We start from the raw sequence: 6,000 nt of genomic DNA, 5'->3' as shown, positions 1-6,000 counted from the left end.
TGGAGATGGCTCTGCAGTACCCAACATCACTCTTCTGGGCCATAACCCTTCCAATGCACTAGGAACTGGATCTGACCTTGAACTTTTTTTAGTCAAAAAAAATTTCCACGATGAATTCACAATCTCCATTCACAAGAAACGAGGCCTATTTGAAGAAGGTCGATTGAACTTGCTAGGAGAAGCAGCTTTTTTCAGGAGACAACAATGGAAAGTACTTGAAATTTTTAATGATGGTGGTAACTTAAGTCTGAATGCCACAGCATTAATTTTCTTCTCAATAGTAATGGGTCCAATAAATCGGGGTCTCAGTTTTTTACAAGTTTACTGTAACTTGATGTTCCATGTGGACAACAAGACTCGATCCCCAACTTTTAATAAACAAGGGCCATGATGGCGATCAGAAAGAGACTTGGACTTGAAGGAAGCTTGTAGTAGTGCAGAAATGCACCTTTTTCCAGATGGACCTTAGTCGAGACGTAAAGGCAGGAGTCCTGGAATCATCAGCAGAAATGACAGAAAAAAAGCATTTTGCTTTCGGATGGAACCCGAGGTTACAGAAGAAAGGAGAAGTATGGGTTAGAGAGTGGCAAGAATTATTATACGCAAACTCAGTTCAAGGTAAAAGAGAGGACCAATTGTCATGAAACTTGCATACATATATGCACAGGAATTGCTCCAAGGATTGATTGGTTGTTTCTGTCTATTAGATTGTGGGTGGGAAGCAGAAGACAGGCTGATTGTGATCCCGAGTGAATTACAAAAAGGATCTCCAAAACTGGGTTATAAACAGAGACCCTCGGTCAGAGACGATGTCTTCTGGGAGACCGTGTAGACGGAAAATGTGTGAAATGAATAGTGAAGCCGAAGTTCTCGCATCAGGTAGCTTGGGTAATGGTACAAAGTGGGCCATTTTGCTGAAACGGTCAACAGCCACCCAGATGGTGTTGTGACCTGAGGACCACGGGAGATCATCAATAAAATCCATCGAAAGTTGTGTCCAAGGTTTACCTGGAGTATATAAAGGAACTAACTTGACCAGGAGGATGGTTCCTAGAGGGTTTATTTTTAGTACATTCTGGACAGGCGCGGACATAATCCTCAACGTCAGAGGATAGAGTGGGCCACCAAATCCAGCGGGTTAATGCTTAGATGGTCCTATGGATTCCTGGATGTCCCGCCGATCGATTGTCGTGGCATTCAATGAGGACTGACTTTCTGAGATGAATCGGAACAAACAATTTATTGCAGGAGTCTGAGCTGGAGAAATCTTTTGGAACTGACGGAGCGTAGCCCCAAGATCTTGACTTAAACAGACATGAGTGGAGTAAGAAGCAATAATTGGTTGTGGGTCAAGAGGCTGAGGATGGCATGCCATGAAACTTCGGGACAAAGAATCAGCTTTGGTATTTTTGGAGCCTGGACGAAAAGTAATTGTGACATTAAACCAGATAAAGAATAAATTCCAGCAGGCCTGCCTGGGATTCAAGGTTTTTGCAGTCTGGATATACTGAAGGTTTTTGTGGTCAGTAAGATTGTGATTACATGGATTGCTCCTTCTAACCAGTGTCGCCACTCTTCAAAGGCCCACTTGATGACCAACAGCTCTCGGTTCCCGACATCATAGTTGATTTTTGCGGGTGAAAATTTTCTGGAAAGGTATGCACATGGATGCAATATTTTGCTTTGAGGATCTTTTTGAGAAAGGATAGCACCTCCCCCCACATCTGAAGCATCCATTTTAACAATAAACGGGAGTTCCGGGTTTGGGTGCCCAAGAACGGGTGCAGTAGAGAAGGTGGCGTTAAGGGCTGAAAAACTTGTCAATGCTTCTGGAGACCAATTAGCCATGTCAGCACCTTTTCGGGTGAGGGCAGTGATAGGAGCCACTAAGGAAGAGAATGAGCGTATAAACCTTCGATAATAATTGGCGAAGCCAAGGAATCTCTGGACTGCTTTCAAGTTAGTTGGAAGGACCCAGTCCTGAATTGCATGAACCTTACTGGGATCCATAGAAAAACCAGAGGAAGAGATAATGTACCCCAGGAAGGCCACATTGGAGACCTCAAACTCACAATTTTTCCAGTTTTGCATAGAGCTGATGTTGATGTCGTTTTTGAAGAACCTCACAAACATGTTGATGGTGCTGAAACAAGGATATTGAATAAATTAAAATGTCATCCACATAAACCACAACTGTTTTTCCTAGGAATTCCCGTAGAACGTCATTGATGAAGTCTTGGAAAACTGCCGGAGCATTGCACAAACCGAATGGCATAACTATATACTCATGGTGTCCCGAGTGAGTGTTGAAGGCCGTCCACTCATCTCCTTTCCTTATACGTATAAGATTGTAGGCACTCCGGAGGTCAATGTTCGAGAAAATGGTGGATAACTTAAGCTGGTCAAATAAGACGGAAATTAAAGGCAAAGGATAAGTGTTCTTGACTGTGATTTTATGCAATCTGCAATAATCTATGCAGGGCCTCTGGCGGCCATCTTTTTTGGCCACGAAAAAACAACCAGCCCCTATCGGAGATTTGGAACGGCGGATGAATCTTTTCTGAAGGTGTACCACTATTAAACATTTCAAATGTCGACAGTATTATTAGGTCTACAATTCAAATGTAGACAGTATTATATGGTTAGGGATATGGTTAAGGTTAGGGATAGGGCTAGAGGATTTTATTGTCAACCTAAAAATACTGTCTATGCTTCAAGGATTTTCTCAAACCATTTTAGTTGTGGGGTGGCAGTTGTGAAGAGATCATTAGAAAATAGACTGTAAATAAATGTTAATGCCATAAATAGTAATGCAGGAGTAAAACAGCTCAATCACATGATTTTACCTATTTTTTCACAATTTTTTGTATTTATTAAATCCAAAACGTTTGAGGTTTTTTGGGCAAATCTGGAACCAAAAACAAAAAATGAAAATCTCCTTAGAGCGCTGGAGTGGTGTCTGCCAGGAACACCAAGAAATGGCAATGGGAACTGCTATATAGAAGAATTCCCTGTCCAAATGGATTGTGCCTTGTTATCGCTTCTAAATATTAAAGCAGTCTCATGTCAGCAAAACGGAGTCTAAGCCCAGAACCTGGGAAAAGCAAGAATGAAAACAAACATTGTGCCACCTGCAATTCTCAAAACCAAGGGAAAGTTTAGCTTCCTGAACAATTTAAGGAACTTATTGCATGGTTTTAAAAATCATTTGCAACTAAAGATGATGTATATACATTGCAACGAGTTAAATGAACCAGATCTCTAACAAGTATAGATATGGAGGATAGCTACCCTCACTAAAAGTGGGATTCTCCAGGAATATTGGAACATTCTACTAGTGATAATTCAGGAGTAATTTTATCTAAGTCTAGGGCAATGAGTGAAACTGCACTACAACTTTAGGAATCTCTCTTTGAACAAACAGAGTTTTCCTGTACATCAAGTGGTAAAAAAGTTAATGTGTAAGGATAGACGTAGGTGGAGAAATGCCTGTCCTATTCAAAAAGACTGGAGTGGATGTTTCCAATTGGGAATGAGGAAGGTTGAAGTGGAGCTTAATTCCAAGAATAGATGCAGTTATAGCTAGTATGTCTATTAAAACACCAATTCCATTGGAAAATGGTGGTCCCTTAAGTGAACCTATGGACAAGAAAGCAGAAAGTTCTTTTCAAAATGATTCATGCTTCATCTGGAATTATTTTAAAATCAGGAGTCACTATGGCCTTAAGGTTATGGGGTGAGAATTTCAATATAGACATCCAGGAACATTCTACAGAGAGTGATTATACTTGAAACAAAAGTGGATCACACAGGTAATAAATAGGTGCAATCAATGGTTAACAGCAAGCATAGTCCATAGAAACAGCAGGTACAAGACAACAGGATTACCAGGTTTGGAAACTGCAGGTGCTGGATACACAATGGTTGAAATTCAGATTCAGGTGTCAGGATAACCAGGTTAGCTTGGAAGTGGGAGCAGAAAAGACTGGTGTTCAGATATAACAGATGAAGTGCAGGAACAAAGAGGCTGGATTGTCAGGTTAGCCAGGAGGCATGAGGCACTGGATGATCTAAGGGAGAATCAGGCAAAAGGAGAGTCAGGCAGGCCAAGGGTCATAAGCCAGAAGATCCACAACATACTAGGGAGTAAGCAGGAGCAAGTTCAAATGAAGCCAGGGTCTGGGTCACAAGAGGAGATGCAAAACATAGGGGGAAAATGCCAATGAGAAAGCCAGGATCCAAACAGGAGTATCAAAGAAATCTGCAACAGAGACAAATGAACTGGCACAAGTCTGTTAGAAAAGATAGTCTAATAATGTTGATGAGGGCTTAATGCCTTGCAGGCAAGGAGAAATTGTCCAGGTATAACAGCAGCACCTCTGGTAGCTCAGAGGTACTGTAGGCCAAATTCAGAATAATGGAGTCCTAACAGATGGATATGCTTCCATTTCTTTTCGTTCATTATTATTTGATGTTTTATCATAAAGGGATTTTTAGTTTGTCAGACATGTTCTTCAGACAGCCACTAATTAAATTCTTTATGTAGCATATTCTGGCTAAATGGTCCTTTATTGACACCCTCACCCCCTCCGTTCAGTTCTTGTATACATCTCATAGTAAAGGCTACCATGGAGGAGTGAAGGAGAAAAATGTTAATTTTCTTACTATTCATTCCTTTTCCTTTAGTTATTCCATGAAAGTTCAGGATATTGCCATCCAGGTTGTATTATATGTTTTAAAAGAAGTGGAGGAAAGGGAGAAGCCAACTTATATATTTTCTTGTTTTTGTTTGACTGGTTTCTAGCTGAACAAACTGGAAGCAAATCCATGGAAAAGGCTGTCATGGAGTAGTTAAGGGAATTAAGGGTAAGATTATTTTCATTTTTTCCCTAAGCAACTCACATTTTTGAAAACATTCACATAACAATCAATGTCTGGATAGGTGTTACAACTCACTTGTCCTCGCTCCAGTGCCGCGATCCTCTCTCTCTCTTCCGGGTCTCGGCAGCGCTGTCACATGACAGCACAGGGCGGGAAATTCAATTCTGCTAGCTATGAAAACTCTGCTCTGAAGCCTGGGCAGCGTCAGAGCAACTTCCTCTGTTCCCTGACTTGGCGTTTCTGTGTGGATTCCTTGTGTACCAGACCTGCTTGCTGACTTCCCAGACTCTCTGCTCCCGTATATCAGACCCAGGCTTGCCGCCACGTATTATTCTCTGCTCCAGTATACCAGACCCAGGCTTTGCTGACCACGTATATATCTCCACTCCAGTGTATCAGACCCAGGCTTGCTGACTACATATATATCTCCACTCCAGTGTATCAGACCCAGGCTTGCTGACTACATATATATCTCCACTCCAGTGTACCAGACCCAGGCTTGCTGATTATGTATATATCTCCACTCCAGTGTACCAGACCTCGGCTAACCTGACCATATCATACTTATCTTCCAGTTCCAGTGTGATCGTGAGCTACCTCCTACATCCTTACTTCTAGAGGCAGACCAGTGGACTGCGACCTGCGATCCAATAGGTTCATAAAGGTAAGAGGACAGTAAATCTTTTTTTATCATCTCATGTTAAGAGAAATTTGAAGTGGTTTAACTAAAAGTATTATGATAAGGGAGATAAGGCAGATAAATTGTTGCCACATAAACCTAGAACTAAAATTGCCCATAGAAATGTTCTCTGCATCAAAGACAACAGAAGAAGTCTTCTATACGACCCTGTAAATATGTGATAAAAAAAATTAGACAATTCCTCTAATTCCAAACCCCATCCAGCATTAAGTAAAGAAATATTTTTTTTTTATGCTTTTAGTGTTGCCTTCCTAAAATAAATCGGGAAAGTAAAAGTTGTCCTGGCAATAAAAGTCCATATGTCAGGGAATTCTCCAGGTCTAGATGGCTTCTCAACAGTCTATTATACATTCTTTAAACACATACTACTTATCTTATCTTTACAACTACTTTAATGAGGTTCTTAAAGGGAAGCCCTT

Source organism: Mixophyes fleayi, chromosome 1 (genome assembly GCF_038048845.1).
Source record: "Mixophyes fleayi isolate aMixFle1 chromosome 1, aMixFle1.hap1, whole genome shotgun sequence".
NCBI lineage: Eukaryota > Metazoa > Chordata > Amphibia > Anura > Limnodynastidae > Mixophyes > Mixophyes fleayi.
Note: the sequence above shows the minus strand (reverse complement) of the source record.